At 41.9% G+C, this 16,373-nt stretch overlaps 1 protein-coding gene across 4 annotated transcripts in view; it reads right to left on the reverse strand.

Moving 5' to 3' along the window:
* The window catches only part of LOC133420134 (NACHT, LRR and PYD domains-containing protein 3-like), a 37,524-nt gene extending 21,280 nt beyond the window's left edge, over positions 1–16,244 (reverse strand). For 2 of the 4 annotated variants that reach the window (XM_061709726.1, XM_061709723.1), the window contains exon 1: positions 1,078–1,212. The gene's annotated coding sequence lies outside the window, so the exon portion shown is untranslated. Of the gene's footprint in view, positions 1–1,077; positions 1,213–8,174; positions 8,319–16,209 lie in introns of those variants that run through there. The other 2 variants (XM_061709725.1, XM_061709724.1) reach the window with 2 other exon arrangements.
* Positions 16,245–16,373: the final 129 nt, after the last annotated feature.

The raw sequence follows: 16,373 nt of genomic DNA on the forward strand, positions 1-16,373 counted from the left end.
GTGTGTGTGTGTGTGTGTGTGTGTGTGTGTGTGTGTGTGTGTGATGGTTTTCTAGAATTATGGTTATTTTAGGAGAAAGACAGCAGCCAAAAAAATAAAAAAGTAAATAAATAGATTTAAAAAAAATGAATTAATAAATAAAGTAGTGGGCAATGAATCAATTAAATAAGATTAAATAAGTAATGTAAAGTATAAAAATAAATATCTATCGTCATCAATATCAATCCTCTTTGAACATACAGAGCAGTAATAATGACGATCTATAAAGAAATACACATTCATTCAGAAAAGAAAAGGAAAATAACAATAATTATGATAATGATATGATTGATTAATAATCAATTAAAATATAATAACAATAATCACAGAAGTAATAACAGTAATATTCTAACAATTATAATAATCCCAATTACAGTTATAATAGCAATAATATCAGTAATATTAATATAATAATTATAATCAATAATAATCTAATAAAAATATAGTCTCGCTCATAATAATGCACACATGTATAATCAATAATAATAATAATAATAATAATAATAATAAGTCAATTAGTTTATATGTATATGTAAAGAGAGCGGGGAGAGGAAAAAGAAAAATTACTTGAATAATAAAACCAAAAAATAAATAAACAAATACAGGAGAAAATAAAGAAAAGTGTCTTTGAACGTTTAGGGCTTAACGAAGTTTGAAAAGTCTCTAAATATATCTAGTTAACCGGAAGCCCATATAAATATAAATATAAAGGCGCGCTGCTCCGAGCAGGAGGAGAGATCTGATTGGCTGCTGGAGTCACGTGGTCCCCTCTCGACCAATCAGAACGTTTGTTGCCCGAAGCCGTTTAAGGGAGTGAAATAAAACATAAATAAACATATAAAAATACATTAAGTTAATGAGAAAAAGGTTTCTTAAACAATAGTATTTATTTATTTAAACGTTTCCACATTATTATCCACAGCTACATGTCCTCCGTGTCTCCTGCTGTCAAAGTTTAATGAAAGTGCGCAGCTGTTTCCAACATGGAGACCGCGGTAAAAACGACACATCCCTCCCGTCCACATAACAGTTACTCACGGGGGCTCAGAGTCCACAAAACAGCTCCTTTACTCTTGTTTCTGCAGGTTTCTGCATGTTTTCTTCTTGTTTCTGGAGCTGCAAACTGTAAACAAAGCTGGGAATTCCCCACTTCTGCTTCTTCTTAAAGGGCCAGCGCACATTAAATATACACTATACCAGCCCCTAAGGCTGATTTATGGTTCTGCGTTAAATCGACGGCGAAACCTACGCCGTAGGACTGCGTCGGTGTAACGCAGAACCAAGGGAAAATGTAAATGTTTGTTTTTTAAATACATTTATGGAATTACTCTGTCTATTTGTATTGATTATTCTATTATTTAATACATATAAAATGCAAGTCAGAACAACATGATCGATTTCACTAGTTATTATACACTGCAAAAACCCAAAATCTTAACAAGAATCATTGTCTTATTTCTAGTTAAAATGTCTAATTTTTAGTCAAACAAATCAGATTACATTTAAGACAAGATTCAAAAACTCAAAACACAACAATTTTCACCTGTTTCAAGTAGATTTTCACTTAAAATAAGTAGAACATTTTTTTTGCTTGTAATGAGAAGATAAATCTTGTCCCACTGGCAGATTTTTCCACTTATTTCAAGTGAAAATTTACTTGAAACAGGTGAAAATGGTCAAATAAGTTATTTTTCTGGCGATGGCTCGTTTTAAGTGTAATGAGACTAAAAATGACTAAAAATGAGACATTTTAACTAGAAATAAGACAAATATTCCTGGTAAGATTTAGAGTTTTTGCAGTGTGAGCGAGACTGCATTGTAAAAAGTTCCAGTTTTCTTGACCACACAGATCAGCTCCATAGCAGGCTTCTGTGATGAGTATTTGCTGGACGTGTTGATTGATACTCTAGTTCAGTTCTGTGACTCGTAACCTTGCCGTACCTTAACTTCCACTGAATTGACGCCACTGTGCAACTAGTGTGTTAGACGGGATAACAGCTGATTCTGGGCTTAAATTAGCGTCAGTTGGACTTGACAGTGACCCGTACAGTTACCCCAACAACCAGTGGAACATGGACATTAATATTTGGCCATGAATCCAGTTTCCTGATATTTATATGGAATTAATTTCTACGCCGGTGTTCTGCCAATTTCTGCTGCTTTGCCAAAAAATGCTCCTTAATGGTTTTCTACCTTTTGCAGAGCTACAATTTTACTGCGTTTTACTCCCTAAACCACTTCCTTTACTGTGTTTTACTCCCTAAACCACTTTACTGTGTTTTACTCCCTAAACCACTTCCTTTACTGTGTTTTACTCCATAAACCACTTCCTTTACCGCGTTTTACTCCCTAAACCACTTCCTTTACTGTGTTTTACTGCGTTTTACTCCCTAAACCACTTCCTTTATTGCGTTTTACTCCCTAAACCACTTCCTTTACTGTGTTTTACTCCCTAAACCACTTTACTGTGTTTTACTCCCTAAACCACTTCCTTTACTGTGTTTTACTCCCTAAACCACTTCCTTTACTGCGTTTTACTCCCTAAACCACTTCCTTTACTGCGTTTTACTCCCTAAACCACTTCCTTTACTGTGTTTTACTCCCTAAACGACTTCCTTTACTGCGTTTTACTCCCTAAACGACCTCCTTTACTGTGTTTTACTCCCTAAACCACTTCCTTTACTGTGTTTTACTCCCTAAACCACTTCCTTTACTGTGTTTTACTGCGTTTTACTCCCTAAACCACTTCCTTTATTGCGTTTTACTCCCTAAACCACTTCCTTTACTGTGTTTTACTCCCTAAACCACTTTACTGTGTTTTACTCCCTAAACCACTTCCTTTACTGTGTTTTACTCCCTAAACCACTTCCTTTACTGCGTTTTACTCCCTAAACCACTTCCTTTACTGTGTTTTACTCCCTAAACCACTTCCTTTACTGTGTTTTACTCCCTAAACCACTTCCTTTACTGCGTTTTACTCCCTAAACCACTTCCTTTACTGTGTTTTACTCCCTAAACGACTTCCTTTACTGCGTTTTACTCCCTAAACGACCTCCTTTACTGTGTTTTACTCCCTAAACCACTTCCTTTACTGCGTTTTACTCCCTAAACCACTTCCTTTACTCCCTAAACCACTTCCTTTACCGCGTTTTACTCCCTAAACCACTTCCTTTACTGTGTTTTACTGTGTTTTACTCCCTAAACCACTTCCTTTACTGTGTTTTACTGTGTTTTACTCCCTAAACCACTTCCTTTACTGCGTTTTACTCCCTAAACCACTTCCTTTACTCCCTAAACCACTTCCTTTACTGCGTTTTACTCCCTAAACCACTTCCTTTACTGCGTTTTACTCCCTAAACCACTTTACTGTGTTTTACTCCCTAAACCACTTCCTTTACTGCGTTTTACTCCCTAAACCACTTTACTGTGTTTTACTCCCTAAACCACTTCCTTTACTGTGTTTTACTCCCTAAACTACTTCCTTTACTGTGTTTTACTCCCTAAACTACTTCCTTTACTGTGTTTTACTCCCTAAACCACTTCCTTTACTGCGTTTTACTCCCTAAACCACTTCCTTTACTGCGTTTTACTCCCTAAACCACTTCCTTTACTGTGTTTCACTCCCTAAACCACTTCCTTTACTGCGTTTTACTCCCTAAACCACTTCCTTTACTGCGTTTTACTCCCTAAACCACTTCCTTTACTGTGTTTCACTCCCTAAACCACTTCCTTTACTGCGTTTTACTCCCTAAACCGCTTCCTTTACTGCGTTTTACTCCCTAAACCACTTCCTTTACTGTGTTTTACTCCCTAAACCACTTCCTTTACTGCGTTTCACTCCCTAAACCACTTCCTTTACTGTGTTTTACTCCCTAAACCACTTCCTTTATTGCGTTTTACTCCCTAAACCACTTTACTGCGTTTTACTCCCTAAACCACTTCCTTTACTGCGTTTTACTCCCTAAACCACTTCCTTTACTGCGTTTTACTCCCTAAACCACTTCCTTTACTGTGTTTTACTCCCTAAACCACTTCCTTTACTGCGTTTTACTCCCTAAACCACTTCCTTTACTGTGTTTTACTCCCTAAACCACTTCCTTTACCGTGTTTTACTCCCTAAACCACTTCTTTTACTGTGTTTTACTCCCTAAACCACTTCCTTTACTGTGTTTTACTCCCTAAACCACTTCCTTTACCGTGTTTTACTCCCTAAACCACTTCCTTTACTGTGTTTTACTCCCTAAACCACTTCCTTTACCGTGTTTTACTCCCTAAACCACTTCCTTTACTGCGTTTTACTCCCTAAACCACTTCCTTTACTGCGTTTTACTCCCTAAACCACTTCCTTTACTGCGTTTTACTCCCTAAACCACTTCCTTTACTGTGTTTTACTCCCTAAACCACTTCCTTTACCGTGTTTTACTCCCTAAACCACTTTACTGTGTTTTACTCCCTAAACCACTTCCTTTACTGTGTTTTACTCCCTAAACCACTTCCTTTACTGTGTTTTACTCCCTAAACCACTTCCTTTACTGCGTTTTACTCCCTAGACCACTTCCTTTACTGTGTTTTACTGTGTTTTACTCCCTAAACCACTTCCTTTACTGTGTTTTACTCCTTAAACCACTTCCTTTACTGTGTTTTACTCCCTAAACCACTTCCTTTACTGTGTTTTACTCCCTAAACCACTTCCTTTACTGTGTTTTACTCCCTAAACCACTTCCTTTAATGTGTTTTACTCCCTAAACCACTTCCTTTACTGTGTTTTACTCCCTAAACCACTTCCTTTAATGTGTTTTACTCCCTAAACCACTTCCTTTACTGTGTTTTACGCCCTAAACCACTTCCTTTACTGTGTTTTACTCCCTAAACCACTTCCTTTACTGCGTTTTACTCCCTAAACCACTTCCTTTACTGCGTTTTACTCCCTAAACCACTTTACTGTGTTTTACTCCCTAAACCACTTCCTTTACTGCGTTTTACTCCCTAAACCACTTCCTTTAATGTGTTTTACTCCCTAAACCACTTCCTTTACTGTGTTTTACTCCCTAAACCACTTCCTTTACTGCGTTTTACTCCCTAAACCACTTCCTTTACTGTGTTTTACTCCCTAAACCACTTCCTTTACTGTGTTTTACTCCCTAAACCACTTCCTTTACTGTGTTTTACTCCCTAAACCACTTCCTTTACTGTGTTTTACTCCCTAAACCACTTCCTTTACTGTGTTTTACTCCCTAAACCATTTCCTTTACTGTGTTTTACTGTGTTTTACTCCCTAAACCACTTCCTTTACTGTGTTTTACTCCCTAAACCACTTCCTTTACTGTGTTTTACTCCCTAAACCACTTCCTTTACTGCGTTTTACTCCCTAAACCACTTCCTTTACTGTGTTTTACTCCCTAAACCACTTCCTTTAGTGTGTTTTACTGCGTTTTACTCCCTAAACCACTTCCTTGTCTCTTGCCAGGCCGTTATTGTAAATAAGAATGTTCTTAATGACCTGCCTGGTTAAATAAAGGCCAATGACTGAATGAATATCAAATAAAGTGATAGAATAGGGTTGTTTTTCTCTTTATCGTATAATGTTCACAAAGTGTAATGCAATTCATGTCATGGGTAAGTGTATTTTGAAGGATCAAACACTCAACATCCCATATTATCAATTTTACATCGTGCAAGATGTAATGTAATGCTCAGAGTAGCATTTCTCGACAGGGAGCAGAAATTGGCAGAACACCGGGGAAATACATGAAGCAAAGCTTGAAGGCTTACAAAAGTCTTGACGCTTGGTCCGACTTCAAGGCAGGATTTGTTGGCGAAATTAAAGTGATGAGGACACTGAACTTTATGATTTGACCGTTTAACGTTAGCTACTCAAAAATCCAACTGTTGGAGCCAATATGGGTGTTCTTGGTTTCTTTTTGTTGGAAGTTAATTATGGGTGTTATTTATATACCAAGCCACAAGGGGGCAGCAATCACCTTGCTAATGGGTCACGTCACGCAATTAGGTGATAAATAGACACAGGTGTGTGGGCTCAGTGTGTTTGGAACCACAAGGAGAATAACGTTTCTTACCGCACGCACGTTAAACCACACTTTTATTAAATGTTATATAAACTGCAAAGAAAACAACATCCCACAACAATAAAGAGAGAGAGAGAGAGAGAGAAGATCGGTGAAGCAACAATAAACAAACCATAAGGTGCGTGTAAAGAAGTTTCATCTATGGTTCCATTCACCACCGTGGCTAATCGGGTCACAACACCAACATTACCTGATACAAAATGGGAACCACAAATCCACGTTTCGGTGTCTGGAATCCAGTTGTTTCTGTGAATTGCAGTGATCCATTTGTCTCTCTTAAGCTTATTTTTCATCAGTCTGTAAAACGATAACTCTGATTTCTTGCTAAATCTATGAGTACAGTCGATCGCACAACAGCTCTTTCCCATTTTAGATGTTTTCCAGTTGCTCAAACTGAAAGTTTACGCTGCCACTCAGTCTTTATTCACTCAGTCTTTATTCACTCAGTCTTTAATCACTCAGTCTTTCTGACACTCAGGGCCAAATCCACAAAGAACAGATTGCGCCCGCAAATAGCGCTGTGAATTGCGCCGCATTTGCACCCGCAATTTGCCCCGCTTTAAGGTCCTATTCACAAAAGATTTTGCTCTAATGATATACCGGCGCAAACACGCCCATAAAGTTTTGCAGCTGAGTGCAATTTTCCCTTGTCTGAGTAAGTGAGCGGAGCTGTTTCCAGCAGGCCCGGGTCTACGAGGGTGCATCAGCATCACCCTCAGTTTATGTGTTTGCTCAGTTGAAAAGACGAAAAGAAAACTGACAAATGCATGCTTGTTAAGCCTGATTTATGGTTCTGCGTTAAATCGACGGCGTAGCCTACGGCGTAGGGTACGCGGCGACGCGCACCGTTGATTTTTAATGAATCCAGAATGTATGACATAAGCTAATGAAATGTCAAATGTTAAGAGTCTGTGCGCATTTACGCACAAGGCACAGCACTGGTAACTTCATTAACACTGGATCGGGATCAGGATCTGACGGTAATTCATGTTCTGTGTTTTGCTACACACACTTACAGGTCAGCTGTTAAACACACACATTCTAGATTTATATGTTTATATGGTGGAATTGTTTGTAATAAAGCAGCCTCCTACTGTATGGATGAATCCTGAGCTCCGTCCTGTTATTTTTATTCTTAAATCCGAGATAAGTCCACAACCCCACTTGATCTGACTGTTTACAGTCATGTCTGACTGTAGATTTAACCCTTAATATCATTCAGTATCACACAGGCTTGAATGATATTGAAGAGAGAGAGAAACAGAGAGATGGGGAGTGAGGAGTGAGTTTGCAGCAGTTAATACACGCTTCGAAAAGACGGTATTTGCTTCACTATTTTTGCGTGTGGCAAATAGCGCTGGCCTTTGTGAATTAGACGGTTTTTGCAATGAGGCTTATTTGCATAGAAAGGGGGCAATTTTGCGCCGAATGTATGAATATTACCTAATTTACATGCATGCAAATGGCACCGGCGCAGACTGCCACTATTTGCTTGACAGCGCAGTTTGTGGAGCAATTCACCCTTTGCGGGTGCTTTGTGAATTAGACGCTCTCTTTTTGTCTCATTTGCACCGGTTTAGCGGCCGCAAAAGCCGCGCAATCCTTTTGTGGATTTGGCCCTCAGTCTTTCTGACACTCAGTCTTTGAAAAAGGTGTTTCCGTCACTAAAAAAAGATCCTAAGTAAAATAATAAAACTATTAAAATAAATAAGAGAATAATAAACAAATATAAGAACTACTAAGAAAATGAAAAAAAAAAATAGTTCCTACCAGCAGCGTGTCTAATCTAATCTAATCTCTTATCTCTTTACATTCCCCTGGCGTAAACAGCGCTGTATTATCTAAATACACGTTTATATTTTGTCTATTTAAAAAAACTAAAGTGATAGTAAAAACTGGCCAATTTCTCAAAAACAAATGAAAACAGATGACTAACCATCATGTTCAGTGATCGTCGTAGGTTCTTCTTTCCTATAAGAAGAACCCATGCATGTGCTAAAATAAAGTTCCTTTATAATTTAAAACCAGAACTTAATAAAAGTAACTCACGTCAGCAGGTGTTTAACTTTAACTTCCTTTTATCCTCCATTTTCTGGGGTTTTTAACAGGAACATGTAGAATATGAGGATGTTTTTTGACTGTTAGATCCAGATAAAGTTATAACGGTTAAAAACCACAGTTGAGTCAGTAAAGGCTTCACTTCGTCTGTTTCCTGCTTTTCTGGCGTTAGTTTCCTCATCGTTTCACTTCCTGCTGTCGGAGGAAATCAGCCGTAAAGCAGATTACTATTATTTAGTTTATGATTTAAAAAGAACCATCAAACAGCTGTGTGTGAAAACTTTTACGCGTGGAGAGTCTGCAGCGATTCTTTAAGGACAAGAACGTGTTTTATGAAGTTTTCATTGACTCAACAACGTTTTGTCCCTTTTGCAGAGTCAACTCCAGCCAGTTTAGACCGGTTTGTTCCTCACGCTGACGGTTTCTGCTGCACTTTCAGGTTTGGTAGCCAGATCTCCCGTTACTGTTGCCACAACACTTCCTGGCAGTTTGACATGTGTAACAGAGCGTCTCTCGAGCGCGATCATTTCTGGCATTTATCCCCATAACAATAAAAATGAGGATAAAAAAAATACCAATCTTTGTAACTATAAATCTATCTCCACATTCAGTCTTTGGAGCCAAATCACTGCTGTAAAAGATACTAAATACTACTAAACTACAACAATTACATCGAATTAATAAAAAACAATTCTTTCTTTCTTTCTTCTTTCTTTCTTTCTTTCTTTCTTTCTTTCTTTCTTTCTTTCTTTCTTTCTTTCTTTCTTTCATCCTTCCTTCCTTCCTTCCTTCCATCCTTCCTTCCTTCCTTCCTTCCTTCCTTCCTTCCTTCCATCCTTCCTTCCTTCCTTCCTTCCTTCCTTCCTTCCTTCCTTCCTTCCTTCCATCCTTCCTTCCTTCCTTCCTTCCTTCCTTCCTTCCTTCCTTCCTTCCTTCCTTCCTTCCTTCCTTCCTTCCTTCCTTCCTTCCTTCCTTCCTTCCTTCCTTCCATCCTTCCTTCCTTCCTTCCTTCCTTCCTTCCTTCCTTCCTTCCTTCCATCCTTCCTTCCTTCCTTCCTTCCTTCCTTCCTTCCATCCTTCCTTCCTTCCTTCCTTCCTTCCTTCCTTCCTTCCTTCCTTCCTTCCTTCCTTCCTTCCATCCTTCCTTCCTTCCTTCCTTCCTTCCTTCCTTCCATCCTTCCTTCCTTCCTTCCTTCCTTCCTTCCTTCCTTCCTTCCTTCCTTCCTTCCTTCCTTCCTTCCATCCTTCCTTCCTTCCTTCCTTCCTTCCTTCCTTCCTTCCATCCTTCCTTCCTTCCTTCCTTCCTTCCTTCCTTCCATCCTTCCTTCCTTCCTTCCTTCCTTCCTTCCTTCCTTCCTTCCTTCCTTCCTTCCTTCCTTCCTTCCTTCCTTCCTTCCTTCCTTCCTTCCTTCCTTCCCTCCTTCCTTCCTTCCTTGTTTTCTTCCTTCCTTCCTTCCTTCCTTCCTTCCTTCCTTCCTTCCTTCCTTCCTTCCTTTCAGGCTCCTTCCTTCCTTCCATCCTTCCTTCCTTCCTTCCTTCCTTCCTTCCTTCCATCCTTCCTTCCTTCCTTCCTTCCTTCCTTCCTTCCTTCCTTCCTTCCTTCCATCCTTCCTTCCTTCCTTCCTTCCTTCCTTCCTTCCTTCCTTCCTTCCTTCCTTCCTTCCTTCCTTCCTTCCTTCCATCCTTCCTTCCTTCCTTCCTTCCTTCCTTCCTTCCTTCCTTCCTTCCATCCTTCCTTCCTTCCTTCCTTCCTTCCTTCCTTCCTTCCATCCTTCCTTCCTTCCTTCCTTCCTTCCTTCCTTCCTTCCTTCCTTCCTTCCTTCCTTCCTTCCTTCCTTCCTTCCTTCCCTCCTTCCTTCCTTCCTTGTTTTCTTCCTTCCTTCCTTCCTTCCTTCCTTCCTTCCTTCCTTCCTTCCTTCCTTTCAGGCTCCTTCCTTCCTTCCATCCTTCCTTCCTTCCTTCCTTCCTTCCTTCCTTCCTTCCTTCCTTCCTTCCTTCCATCCTTCCTTCCTTCCTTCCTTCCTTCCATCCTTCCTTCCTTCCTTCCTTCCTTTCAGGCTCCTTCCTTCCTTCCTTCCTTCCTTCCTTCCTTCCTTCCATCCATCCTTCCTTCCTTCCTTCCTTCCTTCCTTCCTTCCATCCTTCCTTCCTTCCTTCCTTCCTTCCTTCCATCCTTCCTTCCTTCCATCCATCCTTCCTTCCTTCCTTCCTTCCTTCCTTCCTTCCTTCCTTCCTTCCTTCCTTCCTTCCTTCCATCCTTCTTTCCTTCCTTCCTTCCTTCCATCCTTCCTTCCATCCTTCCTTCCATCCTTCCTTCCTTCCTTCCTTCCTTCCTTCCTTCCATCCTTCCTTCCTTCCATCCTTCCTTCCTTCCTTCCTTCCTTCCTTCCTTCCTTCCATCCTTCCTTCCATCCTTCCTTCCTTCCATCCATCCTTCCTTCCATCCTTCCTTCCTTCCTTCCTTCCTTCCATCCTTCCTTCCTTCCTTCCTTCCTTCCTTCCTTCCATCCTTCCTTCCTTCCTTCCTTCCTTCCTTCCATCCTTCCTTCCTTCCTTCCTTCCTTCCTTCCATCCTTCCTTCCTTCCATCCTTCCTTCCTTCCTTCCTTCCTTCCTTCCTTCCATCCTTCCTTCCTTCCTTCCATCCTTCCTTCCATCCTTCCTTCCTTCCTTCCTTCCTTCCTTCCTTCCTTCCATCCTTCCTTCCTTCCATCCTTCCTTCCTTCCATCCTTCCTTCCATCCTTCCTTCCTTCCTTCCTTCCTTCCATCCTTCTTTCCTTCCTTCCTTCCTTCCTTCCTTCCTTCCTTCCTTCCTTCCTTCCTTCCTTCCTTCCTTCCTTCCATCCTTCCTTCCTTCCTTCCTTCCTTCCTTCCATCCTTCCTTCCTTCCTTCCTTCCTTCCACCCTTCCTTCCTTCCTTCCTTCCTTCCTTCCTTCCTTCCTTCCTTCCTTCCATCCTTCCTTCCTTCCTTCCTTCCATCCTTCCTTCCTTCCTTCCTTCCTTCCTTCCATCCTTCCTTCCTTCCTTCCTTCCATCCTTCCTTCCTTCCTTCCTTCCTTCCTTCCATCCTTCCTTCCTTCCTTCCTTCCTTCCTTCCTTCCTTCCTTCCTTCCATCCTTCCTTCCATCCTTCCTTCCTTCCTTCCTTCCTTCCTTCCTTCCATCCTTCCTTCCTTCCTTCCTTCCATCCTTCCTTCCTTCCTTCCTTCCTTCCTTCCTTCCTTCCTTCCTTCCTTCCATCCTTCCTTCCTTCCTTCCTTCCATCCTTCCTTCCTTCCTTCCTTCCTTCCTTCCTTCCATCCTTCCTTCCTTCCTTCCATCCTTCCTTCCTTCCTTCCTTCCATCCTTCCTTCCTTCCTTCCTTCCTTCCTTCCTTCCATCCTTCCTTCCTTCCATCCTTCCTTCCTTCCTTCCTTCCTTCCTTCCTTCCATCCTTCCTTCCTTCCTTCCTTCCATCCTTCCTTCCATCCTTCCTTCCTTCCTTCTTTTCTCCCTTCCTTCCTTCCTTCCTTCCATCCTTCCTTCCTTCCTTCCTTCCTTCCTTCCTTCCTTCCATCCTTCCTTCCTTCCTTCCTTCCTTCCTTCCATCCTTCCTTCCTTCCTTCCTTCCTTCCTTCCTTCCTTCCTTCCTTCCTTCCTTCCTTCCTTCCATCCTTCCTTCCTTCCTTCCTTCCTTCCTTCCATCCTTCCTTCCTTCCTTCCTTCCTTCCTTCCTTCCATCCTTCCTTCCTTCCTTCCTTCCTTCCTTCCTTCCTTCCTTCCATCCTTCCTTCCTTCCTTCCTTCCTTCCTTCCTTCCTTCCTTCCTTCCTTCCTTCCTTCCTTCCTTCCTTCCTTCCATCCTTCCTTCCTTCCTTCCTTCCTTCCTTCCTTCCTTCCTTCCTTCCTTCCTTCCTTCCTTCCTTCCTTCCTTCCTTCCTTCCTTCCTTCCCTCCTTCCTTCCTTCCTTGTTTCTTCCTTCCTTCCTTCCTTCCTTCCTTCCTTCCTTCCTTCCTTCCTTCCTTTCAGGCTCCTTCCTTCCTTCCATCCTTCCTTCCTTCCTTCCTTCCTTCCTTCCTTCCTTCCTTCCTTCCTTCCTTCCTTCCTTCCTTCCTTCCATCCTTCCTTCCTTCCTTCCTTTCTTCCTTCCTTCCTTCCTTCCTTTCAGGCTCCTTCCTTCCTTCCTTCCTTCCTTCCTTCCTTCCATCCATCCTTCTTCCTTCCTTCCTTCCTTCCTTCCATCCTTCCTTCCTTCCTTCCTTCCTTCCTTCCATCCTTCCTTCCTTCCATCCATCCTTCCTTCCTTCCTTCCTTCCTTCCTTCCTTCCTTCCTTCCTTCCTTCCTTCCTTCCATCCTTCTTTCCTTCCTTCCTTCCTTCCATCCTTCCTTCCATCCTTCCTTCCATCCTTCCTTCCTTCCTTCCTTCCTTCCTTCCATCCTTCCTTCCTTCCATCCTTCCTTCCTTCCTTCCTTCCTTCCTTCCTTCCTTCCTTCCATCCTTCCTTCCATCCTTCCTTCCTTCCATCCTTCCTTCCATCCTTCCTTCCTTCCTTCCTTCCTTCCTTCCTTCCTTCCTTCCTTCCTTCCTTCCTTCCATCCTTCCTTCCTTCCTTCCTTCCTTCCTTCCATCCTTCCTTCCTTCCTTCCTTCCTTCCTTCCATCCTTCTTCCTTCCTTCCTTCCTTCCTTCCTTCCTTCCATCCTTCCTTCCTTCCATCCTTCCTTCCTTCCTTCCTTCCTTCCTTCCATCCTTCCTTCCTTCCTTCCATCCTTCCTTCCATCCTTCCTTCCTTCCTTCCTTCCTTCCTTCCTTCCTTCCTTCCTTCCATCCTTCCTTCCTTCCATCCTTCCTTCCTTCCCCCATCCTTCCTTCCATCCTTCCTTCCTTCCTTCCTTCCTTCCATCCTTCTTTCCTTCCTTCCTTCCTTCCTTCCTTCCTTCCTTCCTTCCTTCCTTCCTTCCTTCCTTCCTTCCTTCCTTCCATCCTTCCTTCCTTCCTTCCTTCCTTCCATCCTTCCTTCCTTCCTTCCTTCCACCCTTCCTTCCTTCCTTCCTTCCTTCCTTCCTTCCTTCCTTCCATCCTTCCTTCCTTCCTTCCTTCCTTCCATCCTTCCTTCCTTCCTTCCTTCCTTCCTTCCTTCCATCCTTCCTTCCTTCCTTCCATCCTTCCTTCCTTCCTTCCTTCCTTCCTTCCATCCTTCCTTCCTTCCTTCCTTCCTTCCTTCCTTCCTTCCTTCCTTCCTTCCTTCCTTCCATCCTTCCTTCCATCCTTCCTTCCTTCCTTCCTTCCTTCCTTCCTTCCTTCCATCCTTCCTTCCTTCCTTCCTTCCATCCTTCCTTCCTTCCTTCCTTCCTTCCTTCCTTCCTTCCTTCCATCCTTCCTTCCTTCCTTCCTTCCATCCTTCCTTCCTTCCTTCCTTCCTTCCTTCCTTCCATCCTTCCTTCCTTCCTTCCTTCCATCCTTCCTTCCTTCCTTCCTTCCATCCTTCCTTCCTTCCTTCCTTCCTTCCTTCCTTCCTTCCATCCTTCCTTCCTTCCATCCTTCCTTCCTTCCTTCCTTCCTTCCTTCCTTCCATCCTTCCTTCCTTCCTTCCATCCTTCCTTCCATCCTTCCTTCCTTCCTTCCTTCCTTCCTTCCTTCCATCCTTCCTTCCTTCCATCCTTCCTTCCTTCCATCCTTCCTTCCTTCCTTCCTTCCTTCCTTCCTTCCTTCCTTCCATCCTTCTTTCCTTCCTTCCATCCTTCCTTCCTTCCTTCCTTCCTTCCTTCCATCCTTCCTTCCTTCCTTCCTTCCTTCCTTCCATCCTTCCTTCCTTCCTTCCTTCCTTCCATCCTTCCTTCCTTCCTTCCTTCCTTCCTTCCTTCCATCCTTCCTTCCTTCCTTCCTTCCTTCCTTCCTTCCATCCTTCCTTCCTTCCTTCCTTCCTTCCATCCTTCCTTCCTTCCTTCCTTCCTTCCTTCCTTCCTTCCTTCCTTCCATCCTTCCTTCCTTCCTTCCTTCCTTCCTTCCATCCTTCCTTCCTTCCTTCCTTCCTTCCATCCTTCCTTCCTTCCTTCCATCCTTCCTTCCTTCCTTCCTTCCTTCCTTCCTTCCTTCCTTCCTTCCTTCCTTCCTTCCTTCCTTCCTTCCATCCTTCCTTCCTTCCTTCCTTCCTTCCATCCTTCCTTCCTTCCTTCCTTCCATCCTTCCTTCCTTCCTTCCTTCCTTCCTTCCTTCCTTCCTTCCATCCTTCCTTCCTTCCTTCCTTCCTTCCATCCTTCCTTCCTTCCTTCCTTCCTTCCTTCCATCCTTCCTTCCTTCCTTCCTTCCTTCCATCCTTCCTTCCTTCCTTCCTTCCTTCCTTCCTTCCTTCCTTCCTTCCTTCCTTCCTTCCTTCCTTCCTTCCTTCCATAAATCAGTTTTACACAAAAACGTCATCAACAGGAATTTATCATTTTTATCGTGAGATACAAATTCTTATCATGGGGAATTTTTTTGACGGTAAATCGTGAACGGTAAAACATCAAACATTCCTAGTTTCCAGCATCAATAACCCTTTTAAATCCGGAATATTAGCAATAACCCGGTTACACGGCCATGTAAACACCAATAACCCCTTTGAATAACCAGAATTTGCTCATATTCCGGTTTTTAAAAACCTGAATATGAGCCGTTAGTCCAGGGGCCAGAGCCCAAAATTTCACCTGTCAGAACCACTCAAGGTGACCAAAGTTGCTTATGATTTTTGAAAAGATCCATGTCTATATATGATATTCTAGTATAAAACCAAAAAAAGTTCAGAAAATGACATTTTAGATGCTGCTGCATATCCTGGTTTAGACTCATGTTCAGGAAATCTGTCAATGTTTTATTGTCTTTGGTTTCATTTTAAAGGGAACCTTTTAAACATTCATTCAAGCTAAGATGTGATACATTTCCTGAATCCTTATGGTCCTGTGAGTATTCCAGTTTTTGTATTTTGTGTCTCTGTTGTTCCTAGATGACACAGGGATAAAAGATAGTATATGATTTAGGCGAAAATGGTGTAAAAATGTGTGTTGTTTATAGTTTAAAGAGCTGCAGTGACCTCTTTAACGACACCTTGATGCTAAATGTTAGAAGATACTGATATGGGTTAAATGCAGAGAAAGAAGAATTTCCCCATTGTGGGATTAATAAAAGAAAATTATTATTATTATTATTATTATTATTATTATTATTATTATTATTATTATTATTATTATTATTATTATTATTATTATTATTATTATTATATTGTTTTCAGCCTAAAAATACTTTTAATCTAGACAACCTGAAAGCAGTTCAACAGACTCCGCCTCCATCTCTGTCCGTGTTTCTACTATAATAAACCTCCATCTCTGTCTGTGTTTCTACTATAATAAACCTCCATCTCTGTCCGTGTTTCTACTATAATAAACCTCCATCTCTGTCTGTGTTTCTACTATAATAAACCTCCATCTCTGTCCGTGTTTCTACTATAATAAACCTCCATCTCTGTCCGTGTTTCTACTATAATAAACCTCCATCTCTGTCTGTGTTTCTACTATAATAAACCTCCATCTCTGTCTGTGTTTCTACTATAATAAACCTCCATCTCTGTCTGTGTTTCTACTATAATAAACCTCCATCTCTGTCTGTGTTTCTACTATAATAAACCTCCATCTCTGTCCGTGTTTCAGACTATAATAAACCTCCATCTCTGTCCGTGTTTCAGACTATAATAAACCTCCATCTCTGTCCGTGTTTCTACTATAATAAACCTCCATCTCTGTCCGTGTTTCTACTATAATAAACCTCCATCTCTGTCCGTGTTTCTACTATAATAAACCTCCATCTCTGTCCGTGTTTCTACTATAATAAACCTCCATCTCTGTCCGTGTTTCTACTATAATAAACCTCCACCCAACACATTTCAGTTCTCTGGTTTCAACTGAACAGAAGTTAAGATGAGTTTTTAAAGAGTTTGTTTGAGCACAGAAGATGAAAAGCAGTAAAAGTCTGAATGTATTGACTGGTTAATGAGGATAATGAGGATAAAAACACTCACGGAGCAGATGGATCCTCACACGTCTGCTGGAGAACTGAAACTCTCCAGAACCTGCAGTGGGCGGGGCCTGGGGACCAGTGGGCGGGGCCTGGGGGCGGGCCTGTTTAAACAGGTGAGGTGTTACCTGGTGGTGGGGCAGCTGGCTGGGCAGGTTTCCTTGTTTT

Source organism: Cololabis saira, chromosome 20, assembly GCF_033807715.1.
Source record: "Cololabis saira isolate AMF1-May2022 chromosome 20, fColSai1.1, whole genome shotgun sequence".
Lineage (NCBI taxonomy): Eukaryota > Metazoa > Chordata > Actinopteri > Beloniformes > Belonidae > Cololabis > Cololabis saira.